Genomic DNA, 12,028 nt, shown 5'->3' with positions numbered 1-12,028 from the left:
AGAAATGGAAAGAGCTGGGGAGGGGGTGGGGAGGGGGGCGTGGAGAGAAGACTGAGGAAGCAGAGTGTGTGAGTGACCCATTGTCATGGAAACAGATGATCGCAAAATGTAGCAACTTGAACCAACACCAAGTAAGACCTCACAGGGTCTGCCGGTCAGGAATTCAGGAGCAGGTGCATTGGATGCTCCTGGCTTGGGGCTGTCTCCTGGGGCTGCAGGCAAAGCGTCAGCAGGACCTGATTCACCTGAAGGCTTGACTCGGGCTGGAGGACCTGCTTCCGAGGTGGCTCCCTCACGCGGCTGGTGAGCCCTGTGGAGGCTCGACGCCTCCGTTCTTCAGCATGGGGTGCTTGGGTGTCCCCCTGACATGGCAGCTGGCTTCCCCCCAGAGAGAGAGGTGTCCACGAACCAGTAAGGCAGGGCTGCAGTATCTTTAATGACCTAGCTTTGGTCTTCACAACATCTTCTTGGTTACACAGTCAGCCCTGCACGGGGCTGGGAGGGTCTTTAAAAGTGTGTGAATAGCAGGAGGTGAAGATCATTGGAGGCCATGCTGGAGGCTGGCTTACAACAAGGAGAAAACCCTTTCTGAGTCATGGGACTGCCGCATGTGGTGGTGCAGATTAATCCCTACACGAGGGAACCCAGCAAATGGGGCAAGTGGAGACCACCATCCAGGCTGAACTCGGAGAGTCTGGCCATGCCCCAGCCAAAACAGGCAGATACACCTTATTGTAATATGCCTCTCTAGAAGAAGTACATGCACTATTCCTCCAAAGGTGCGGCTTGTGCCTCGGCCTTCATTTATCAGAATACTTTCAAATGTAAGTAACAGAAAATCCAACTTTAAAAAAATGGGAGAAAAAAGAAAACAAGAATAATATATTGATTCATATAAATGAAGGGTGCAGTGGTATGAAGCTTCAGGCACAGCTGGATCCAGGGTCTCAAACAACATTGTGACCTCTCTCTATCTTCATTCCGCTTTCTTTGGATTTGATATAACTCTGTGTCAGCTTTACTCTTAATGAGAGAAAGCTCTCTCATTACCCTGGCACCCCGCAGCACCAAAGTGGAGAGTCTTTCTTCCAGCATTTGAAATAAATCTGGGAGCCTGACTCTCCCTCCCTCTCTCTCTCTCTCTCTCTCTCTGACCCCTCCCTTGAATGTTTACTGTGGCCAGGGAGATGGGATATGCTGATTGACTTAATCTGTGATGTATGGCCACCCCTAGAAACTAAGGGGTCTGGCTCAGCTCTGCACAACAGTACTGAATAAGTTTTACCAAAGGGAGGTCTTGGATACTGGAACCAGAAAAAGAGAGGTGATGCTGGGCAGGTCAAAATCACAGCATTCCACCAGCCCCAGGCCAGCATTGCACTGACCGCAGGGAGAGAGGTCCTCCTGGGGCCTTGGGGTGATGCTGCCCAATCAGATCGCCGAGGTACAGAGGTAAAGGGGGTCCATGTGGCCACTGACTGAGGTGAGGTCAGAGGCTTGGTTTTCCCCAGGCTTGGCTGGTGGACCCTCCCATCACAGGCTCGGGATCCAAGCTATAGACCGTTCGGAATTAAAAAAAGTCGCATTCTGTTTTCAGAATACTTTCTCAGCAGCACAAACAACATATATACTAAAAGAGAGAATCTGGGGCCACCTGGGTGGCTCAGTCGGTTGAGCGTCTGCCTTTGGCTCAGGTCGTGGTCCTGGGGCTCCTGAGATCGAGCCCCAGCGGCAAGTCTGTTTCTCCCTCTCCCTCTGCCTCTATGATCTCTCTCTCTCTCTCTCTCTCTCTCGAATGAATAAATAAAATCTTAAAAAAAAATAAAAGAGAGAATCTATTCATTTATTGGGTTTTTTTTTTTTTTCCCCATCAGATGTGTTGGAAGCTCTGCCCACATGCACAATGCCTTAGGACCAAATAATGCTTAAACAAACAGGGGTAAAGAAGCCTAGATCCAGGACTGGCCCCTTTCAGAGTTTAACTGTCGGTACCCTTTGCTTGGTAGTATCTACTCCCAGGCTTAAGCAGGACGAGCCTGACTCTCCTCTTGCAGCTGGAGGTCGCCCCCGCTGTGCCCATTTTTCGAGGTCCAACTTTTGAGATGAAAGTCTGCTGCTTTGCCCATCCCCCTGCTTGAGGCATATTCTTCTCCAGGTGGGGGGATTTATCAATTCTACCACCTCTCCAACTCTCAGCCTCAAAAATCCTTGCACCCTCCCTTGTACAGCAAACCCTCCTTAACCTATGTGGCCCTCGGTCCTGAGGCAGAGAGAGAGAGCAAAATGCAGACAGCACCAATATCCTGGTTCAGGCTCTTAGCTAGATTCTGCCACCAGATCCAGCTCCCTGCTAGCACACTCCATGGCTCCCTCCTTCCCCTTTAAGGCTCCTTATCTATATGTCAGTAAACTCCACCACGACGATTTCAGATTCTGCTAAATTCTGCATTTTAAAATCTGGCTCTGTGAAAATGTGCAGGAGAAATGGCTTCTATTTTTAAAGGGGCTGATTCTTTCCTTTTTTTTTTTTTCCCCTGATAGTTTTCAAGTGAAATTTGAACTTAACAAAGCAGTTTTGAAAGCCCAGCTGCACGATGGAGGCCTCCCAAGCTGCGTGGAGCTGGGTCAGTGTTTCACAACGTGGGGGTCACTTCCGCTGGGGGCCTCGTGGTTCATTAGATAATTGTAGAGGACGCGGGGATATGAGCATTTACAGTGAGGCGAAGTTGAATATGTTGACGGGTCTCGAACATGGGATTTCACGAATATCGTTGCTGGCACCAGGTGAGGGTAAATAACTCGGTTAGCTCAGGATTGATTTAAAGAAAAATGTCAGCAAACAGTTTCCGGAATTGGTATGCAGACCTGGAAAGAGTCACGAAGGGCGGGGGGGGGGGGGGTGAGGGGGGGCAGGACTCTGGCAGTTTCCTGTGGCTGCTATTGACAAATTATGACAAGCTCGACTTCCAGCCAGGCATATTTTATTCTCTTACAGCGGTGGAGGCCAGAAGTCCGAAATCAGTTTTGCGGGGCTGAAATCAAGTGTTGGCAGGGCTGTGCTTTCTCCAAAGGCTGTAGGGGAGAATGCGTGGCTTGCATCTTCCCGCCTGTTTGGGGGCTGTTACTCTGCCTCGGCTCGTGGTCACATCATTCCAATCCGTGCCCCTCTGGTCACGTGGCTTCTTCCTCCTCCTCTGTGTATAGTAGAATCTTCCTCTGCCTCCCTTTTATGAGGACACGTGCGATAGCATTTAGGGGCCACCCAGATCATTCCGGGGTGATCTGCCCGCCTCAAAATCCTTAATTGAATCGTGTCTGCATTTTTTTTTAAAGATTCTATTTATTTATTCGAGAGAAAGGGAGAGAGAGCACGAGCAGGGGAGAGGGGTGGAGGGAGAGGGAGAAGCAGACTTCCCGCTGAGCAGGGAGCCCAATGCAGGACTCCATCCCAGGACCCTGGGATCATGACCTGAGCCACCCAGGTGCCCACATCTGCAATTTTTTGCTTGTTTCTTTGTTTGTTTTTGGCCAAACCAGGTAACATATTCATAAGTCCCAGGAATGATTAGGATGTGGCTGTCTTTGGAGAAGGGGACGATTTATTCAGCCTATCACGGTGGGCACGGGAAGTTTGGAGAGCACAGAGCAGGTTAGGAAGTCAGACTCATAACTGGCTGAATTCATACCCTTGAGGCCACCACCCCCTGTTGTGGAATGGATTTTGCCCTCTGCTCCCACCTTCTCCTCACCAAAGATATACTGGAGGAGAGGGAAGGACAATTATCTCCAGGCCTTTGCGGAAGACATACTTGGGAGTGACCCTGGACCCATTCATTCACCATAACCAGAGACTCTTGGTTACGGTTTGATTCCCTGGTGCATAAACCGCTGACAGGCAGCCACCTTAGAAGACACGAAATTTAAATTGCCCAGGTTCAAATGAGCCTTGTTTTAACTCCATGCAGATCACTACCGTGGGGCCCCATCTCAGATTTGCGCTGTATCTATTTAAATTGCTTTTGAAACATTAATCATTGAATGTTAATAAACAAAGTAATTATTCTTTTTTTTTAAGATTTTATTTTATTTTTTTTGACAGAAAGAGAGGAAACACAAGTAGAGGGAGTGGGAGAGGGAGAAGCAGGCCTCCCGTTGAGCAGGGAGCCCGATGCAGGGCTCAATCCCAGGACCCTGGGATCACGACCTGAGCCAAAGGCAGACGCTTAATGACTGAGCCACCCAGGCGCCCCCAAAGTAATTATTCTTGATTTTCTTATGGGTTCCATTTATTAAAGGGAAGTGGTATTATTCACGATTTCACAGGGAAGCACAAGACCTGTAAGTAGGCTGATAAGGTGCTTTCCTTACGAAATTAACGAAGACGTTTTCTTATTGCATAATCAGTAAACTGGAAACGGGATTATCACATTTCAGGGAAAGGTGCCTTAACAACTTCATGCTCAATCTGATTAGTGCATTCACAGCAAGCGCTTTCTCTTGGGAGCCTTTCTGCAAGGAGGGTTTATCAGCTCAACTCATGTAATTCAGCAAGTTCAAGTGTGCCCACGGCGCGGATAGAGAAGGGGGACTATATCCCCAGCAGCTTTGATCCGCTCCGCCTGCTCCCCACCCCCCTGCCCACCGCCCACCCGCGCATCTGCACTGGCCTGTGATCCCTCTGACTCTAGTTTGCACCAGCAAGTGATGTCTCCTTTGGCCAAGCAGTCAAGAGCAGACCAAAGGAGCCAGAAAGCTCTCGGGGAGAGGCACGCCGATCGATCGGCTGCTGGCAGGAAGAGGAAGCCCAGGTCCGGTCAGCCCTTTCTTGGAGCAAAACCCTTACAGCCTTGGCAGGAAGCTGGTTCAAAGCATAGCCCCAAGGTGTGGCCTGACAGCCTTTCTTGGACACTGCTCTCCTGGGGGCCTCACTAGGCTGAGGGAGAGATGCTGGCTCAGATCCACGACAACGAATCCCCATCGTGTTCATGCTTAACTCCTGCTTCCTAGTAAACTGGGTTCAAATCCCAATGCAGGGTCTTCTCCCTAAATGGGGGTCCCTTTTTTTTTTAAAGATTTTATTTATTTATTTGTGAGAGCGTGAGAGAGAATGCACACAAGTAGGGGAAGGGGCAGAGGGAGAAGCGGATTCCCTGCTCGGGGCTCCATCCCAGGACCCTGAGATCATGACCTGAGCCCGAGACAGACACTTAACCCACTGAACCACCCAGGCGCCCCATTGGGGGCCTTTTATGTAAAAAATGCATTGTTAGAAAAGAGAAGAGGGGCGCCTGGGTGGCTCAGTTGGTTAAACTGCTGCCTTCAGCTCAGGTCATGATCCCAGGGTCCTGAGATCGAGCCCCACATCGGGCTCCCTGCCCATGCAGGAAGCCTGCTTCTCCCTCTGCCTGCCGCTCCCCCTGCTTGTGCTCTCTCCCTCTCTCTCTCGCTATCTCTCTCTGTGTGTCAAATAAATAAATAAAATCTTAAAAAAAAAAAGAAAAGAGAGGAGAGCTTTCGTCAAACACAGAGCAGCACTTCTCAAGAGGATGAGGTCATACAGAGGCTGGGGGTCACAGGTTCCAGAACAAAGCGCTAAGCAGAGCTGGTCAGAAACATGAGGGGAGGGACACCTTGCCGGTTTGAGTCACAGGAACTTTCACTGGTGACCAACAGTTAAAATCAAGAAAAAAAGGTCGCAAAACATTAAATCAGGAAAAAAAGAAGCTTAAAATGAACATGACTTATATTTACTATGATAACTGGTAATTAATCTTCCTATAAATTATGCAGGCGGCATATAGAATTTGCCTCAAAATTTTTCGTAGATGTTCCCTAAACTGACCCTCGTGTGTATAATAAGCAACAATTAAATAAAACACATTTATTTTCGGTCTTAGAATATTAAAAACAAAAGGCTCTCAAGTCCAGTGGGGGGACGGACTCAGTAACTATAAAGGTCCCTTACCTTCCTTGAGGGCAGAGCTGTGGGGTGGACAGAATATGGCCTCTGGCACTAGCCATGACTTCGAATCAAACCCCATCACTCACCGCTGTGTAGCCTTGGGTTCGTCACTTCTCCGGTGTCTTGACCTCGTCTACGAAAATGGCGATACCACCTCCCCCGTGAGGTGGTTGGTGATTACCAGACCGAAGGACAACAGGCAGGTACCCAAGCTCCCCAGTGTGTAAGCCGAAGCTTCTGGTCATAATTTCAACTTAGGCCTCCCCGTGTCTTCCTTCCATCCCTCACCTGGCTCTGCTCCTGCCTGGCTCTTGCAGGTGGACACTGCCCAGGTGTATCTGGGCACCTTTGGTTTGAGAGGCAGGAATTCAACCAGTGGAACCAGAAAAATGCCAGTACAGGAAGGGCTTGAGAGAATTTCCAGGAGAAATCTCAAGAGCCCGGTGCCGTGGACCACTTTGCTTATCACAGCAGGTGTATCTCCCTTGGGGACCACCCCTGCGGTCCCTCCCCAGGGGTGGAGAACCACCAGGTGTGATGGGAGGGGAAGGAGCCGTGAGCTCCCCCTAGTGGCCATTGCCAAGCACGCGGTCAAGGGCCTCGAGGGGCTGCCGCGTCCCTTCCTCCACAACCACCTGCATCCATCCTTGAGCCTGCTTTCCAAACCTGGCCACGGCCCCTCACACACGAGGCCAGAGACCATAAAGTAGAGACGCGTGGCTCTCGTGGCCAGCACCACGGGAAAGGGCCATTTTATTACGTGCCGATACTGAACACATCAGATGCGGCGTTCAAGACCCAGATATGTGATTTCTCTGGAAACATCGGAAGGTCTGGCAGCATGCAGCTAGCGCTCCTGCGCTGGTCAGGGCTGTTTACCAAACTAGCAAACATCCCTGCCCTCTTGGAGCTGCGGGTGTCGCGTGGGGGAGGAGAGATAGCTGCCTCCTAAAATCAGTTATGATGCATGGAGTGGGGTGGACAGGGGAGGTCGTACCACGCAAGGCTTCCAGGGCACTTGGAGGACACAGGATTTTGCTCGCAGTAGGTACGAAGCCACCGCAGGGTTTTAAGGAGGCGAGGAACAGGACCTGTTTACGTTCGACTAGCATCCTGGGTGCTGGGTCATCTGCAGGGCTGGGGGCAGAAGCAGGAGGCTATTCTAATTCAGGCAGGAGGTGAATCGGACTAGTGTTAGCCCAGGAGAAGGAAGGCGGCTTGGTGGAACGGAGCATGAAACCCTCCAAGGATGTACAAAAGCATCTTCTCTCCCGCCCCCCTCAATTTCTCCCGGTTTTCTGCTCCCACCCGGGGCGGAGGATTCCTGGTTGCAACCCCGGTCGACTGTAAGTCTAAGCTGTCATCTACTGGAGCTGATGGGTCTCCCTCAACTTTTCCACAGAGGGGTTAACCCCTTTCCCCCAGATCTTGGTGGGTAGCCCAGGTTTCTGCAATTCCCAGGAGGTCACAAAGCAGGACTCAGAAGAATACCAGCTGTGCACAGAACCAATGCCAGACCCCAGAGTGACTGAGGATTGTTCATCATCACTCAGCCCTGCTAATGAGCCAGGCTCTCTCTCTCTCTCTGTCTCTCTCTCTCTCTCTCTGGGGTTTTCTATACACTCTTCTCTTTATTCTCTTAGACGACATCTTCCCTCCTCCCAGCTAGCCTGTTCCCAGCTCACACATGGCTCTCTCCAGAGCTTCTTTGAGCCAGAAGCCTTTACTGGGGGTGCCTGTCCCAATCAGGAAGTGGCGACACATCCATCTGACACAGGACTGGGGTTGGGGCCCAAGCTTTCAGGAGGTGTTACTCTCACGGTTGTGCAAGTGTGGGTGTGGCTTCGGGTGGGGGGCGCTCCTTAAATTCTGCACCCTAGGAGCCTCCCTTACTGCCCCAGGTGCTGGCCATGGCCGTGGTCCCACACGAGGGAACCCCAGGTGAGGGGGTGTCTGCCTGGCCCATCATGTCCGAGCATCCCTTGCCGGTGTGGTACTGGTTTAGATTGAGCCCAAGGCTCCCAGAAACTGAGTGATGATTAGATGACGACTGTTACTTTAAGCCACCGAATACCGGGGTGACTTGTTACATGGCAACAGACTACTAGAATAGCTACTGACTTTAAGGAACTTAAAATCTACTTGGAAAGCCAAGAAATGAGTGAATTAACCACGTTTATTAGACAGTACCAGCAGGTAAGTTCATATCTAGGTGAACATAGTGAATACCCCCACCCACGCATCTCATCTTCCCCATCCCATATGTTCCCATCCTCACCCCCTTTCCCCTAATTTTGATTGCCCCCCCAAAATCCTTGATTCCCATGCTGTGTCTGCAATTCCCTGCGGGGCTGACACGTGCCCAAACCCTCAACCGGCTGGGGCCCTAAATTAACGAGCTGCCTGGACTCCCCAACTTCACTTGGGATATACTGCAGAGAGTAGAGTCAAGGCTGTTTAGACCACAAATCCCTGGTCCCGGCTCCTGGTTCCTGGCAACAGGCATCACATAAATTTTCTACCAAGAGACACATCCGCATAATTAGACCAAAGATATTGCAGACACAGACATATGTAAAGGGAGCAGGGCTGGGAGAAGGGTACCATTCATCAAAACCTCATCATAAATTCAAGTTGAAGGGCTGAAAAGAAACAAAACATGGACACTTCCCAAACCCAGCAGCTGGACCTCTCGCTGAAGTCCCGAAATCACGGCAGCTCAACTCAACATCTGGGAGAGAATAAAAAATAATAAAGATTTAAAAAGAACAGACGCTGGGCAATTACCAATTGAAGTGCAGATCGGGAATATAAATTCTCCGAGAGCCTACAGACAGAAATATACATTGGCACACGGGTCTTAGGACTGTGAATTTCATCCAGCTGTCGCCACAACTCTTTTTTATTGTGGCTAATGTTTCATTCGTAAATGCACTTTCTAAGCGATGAACATAATTATGTTCAGGTTGACATGACCTGAATTAGGGTTATTGCATTTTTACTGACTCAACGTTGGCGGCGTGGAGATGTTTCCAGAAGGATCCTGGTGCTGAACAGTGGCATCAAAGAACACTGGGAAGGATGTTGGATCTAGATTTGAGAGACCTGGGTTCAAGTCCCACCTCCCCCATTTAATTGTGTGGAACCTGTTCTTTAACCTTCTAAACTTGTGAAGAAATCTGAAAATAGAGCTAAAACCTGCCCCACGGAGCTTTTATGAGGATTAAAATAGGGAATATATCTTCATAACGCCTGCCACGTTGCTTTCAGCTTCTTCCCCTGTGAAATGGGGTCTGCTATTTTGCAAGGATTCTTTCTCTGTTTGTTTCTTTGTTTCTGTAAGTAAGCTCTGCACCCAATTTGGGGCTTGAACTCATGACCCCAAAATCAACAGTCCCACGCTCCACAGATTGAGCCAGCCAGGTGACCCTATAAGGAATCTTTAGCTTGTGATATTACTTAAGCTACTTTTAAGACATTTAAGATACTTCTGGTTGTAAGTGACAGAAAGTGAGAGATCTATAGTAGCTTTAAAATGAAAGAAATTGAATTATTTGAGTTAATGAAAGGCAAGAGGTGGCTTGGCTCCAGGGTGGGATCCATGTGTCAGGGATCACTAATATCAAGGCACTGGAGTCCCAGTCTCTGCTGCCTGTGGGACTCTTCTCTCATGGTGGCAAGATGGCTGCCCCAGCTCCATGCATCTTGTCTTCACACCAGAGCACCAAAACACGAACAGAGAGGAATCTTTTCAAACATCTCTCTTACCAAGAAGGAAACATTTCTCAGATACCTCCCACAGATTTCCTTTTATATCTCATGGGCCAGATCTGGGCCATGGCTATCTCTTGCTGGGTGGCCACCCGGGGAAAGGAATATCCAGTACTCCCAAAAGCTAACATGAGAAGCTACTTCTAACAGAAAGGGAGAAGGGGGAGAAGAATGATTTAGGGTTGAGAGATACACCGGACCTCCACTGTAATGTATGTCAGAATGCCTACCGTGATGGGACCCGTTACTGGATGGAAGTACCATCTATTGAGCACTTACTGTGTACCAGCCATCATCCCAAGTGCCAGAGGATGCTCAGCTCACCTTTGAGCTCTTGCTTGTCACCCATCCCTTTACATGGAGGATCAAGACATTATCTCCAGAGAGGGGGATGTCATGCTAGGGGGCCACTGGGGCCTTGGGGAGAGAATCTCGCTTGGCACAAGGAACGGGGTGCAGTCACAGGGACTGAAGGTTCTGGGTGCAGCGCCGGATCTGACTCTGCCTGACCCCCCGTCCGGGAGCAGAACAGCGAGGAGGGGAGGGAAGCTCCTTCCCAAAACGATCTGGAGGAGAAAAGCAAGCTCCTGGCACACCAGAGCTGCGGACAACGGCTGCCCTTTGATTTCCTGTCCTGTGCCAGGCACTGTGCCTGCTCAGCCCGTGCCCTCTACGGATTTCCAACAGGTAAAAAGGAAACTAAGAACCGAGCACTAAGTTCCCTGTCAGGGGACGTGCAGGTGCCCTGGGGAGGGGCAGGCCCCCAGCTTCTGGGCTTCTGGGGTTCCCCCTCATCTCCCACCCTGGTTGCTAAATACTTCTCCATTCCGTTCCTCCCTCAGCACACCCCACCCCCACCCTCACGGGGCAGCCGGAGGCGTCATCCTAAATCAGGGTTTTCTTAACCTTTTTCCATTACCCCCTCCCCGACCCATGAAATGTTACTATCACAGGCATTATATATCCCTGCACTTGATACATAAAAAAAGGGTGAGAGTCTTCCAGCTCCCAAGACCCGACTTTCACAGAATCGCCCCCGTTGAGAATGTACTTCCTAAAAGAAGAAGTCCATTTTCCACTGACTGGAGGTATAATCGTCCTTGGCTATGAGCTAATGCACCTTCCTGTAAGACCCGGAAATCTTTTCTGGGATTAGAGCCCTTTCGCCTGGTGCTGGTACCTTAAGGCACAGATGAAGGCGTGCATAAGGCCGTGGTTCTACCAGGCACCTGTTGCTCCATAACGATTCCTCTGAAACTAAGCGACTCAAGACACACATTACCTTTTAGTTTCTGTGGGTGAGGAGTCCCGGCAGGGCGTAGCTGTGTGGTCCTCCGGCTCAGGGCATCCGACAGGCTTTAACCGAGATGTTGGCCCGGGCTGGAGTCAGCTGAGGCTCAGGTGGGGAAGGATGGTTTCCAAGCTCATTCATTGATCCCTGGCAGGAGTGAGTTCTTTATAGGCTATTGGACCAAGGACCTCAGTTCCTTGATGGTTACCGTCGGGAGGCCCCCTGTGGTTCCTTGCTTCATGGACCCTTCCACGGGGCAGCTTGGAACAGGGAGGCTTCCTTCCTCAGAGAGGGACAGGGAGAAGGAAAGGGCGGGAGGAAGAAAGGGAGAGGTACTATGTGAGCAGGACAGAAGTCACATCCTTTGTGACCTAATCTCAGGAGTGACTTCCCATCACCTTTGCCAGGCTCTGTTCCCTGGGTGGGTACCGGGAAGCAGGCTCTTTAGGAACCAATTTGGAAGCTGCCTACTGCAGTGGGCAAGCTAAAATCAGGGAACAGAGGGGTCACGACAGTTGGGCCGTAGATGGTCTAGGTAGGGTAGATGCTCGGCCATCAGGCCAGCAGCTGGGGACCTGTCACGAGGGCAATGCCATGGGCCAGACGCAGGAGGGTGCCGCGAAATCAGGCAGCTGGGGGAGTCAGGTGTTGCATCAAGTAAGAAAGGATGCCCCGGACCCTGAAAGTCTCCCTGCTCAAGCAGCCCAGGCTGCAGAGATAAGTCAAGACAGTGGGAAAAATCTTAAAACTTGGCAATGTCACTCTGAGCCAGGAAGCCTCTTACACACTGTCTCCCTGATAAAGATTGATCCCAGATCCTGGTGAGTCCAGAGCTTGAAGGTGGGAGCAGTGAACCTTTTTTAGGAAGGGCCCTTGAATGGGACAGTGTAGTGGCAGAGCTCAGAGTGGATGGGGAAGCAGCACGGGGAAGGTTCTGGAACCAGGCAGGTGGGCTTAGAGCCCCAGCCCAGCCATTTGTCAGTTGTGGGACTTTGGGCGAGTTA

This window comes from Eumetopias jubatus, unplaced genomic scaffold (assembly GCF_037043125.1).
Source record: "Eumetopias jubatus isolate StellerSeaLion01/CBP00866 unplaced genomic scaffold, mEumJub1_p1.0 scaffold_10, whole genome shotgun sequence".
NCBI lineage: Eukaryota > Metazoa > Chordata > Mammalia > Carnivora > Otariidae > Eumetopias > Eumetopias jubatus.
The sequence above is the reverse complement of the archived record's forward strand: the minus strand, read 5'-3'. Positions refer to the sequence as shown.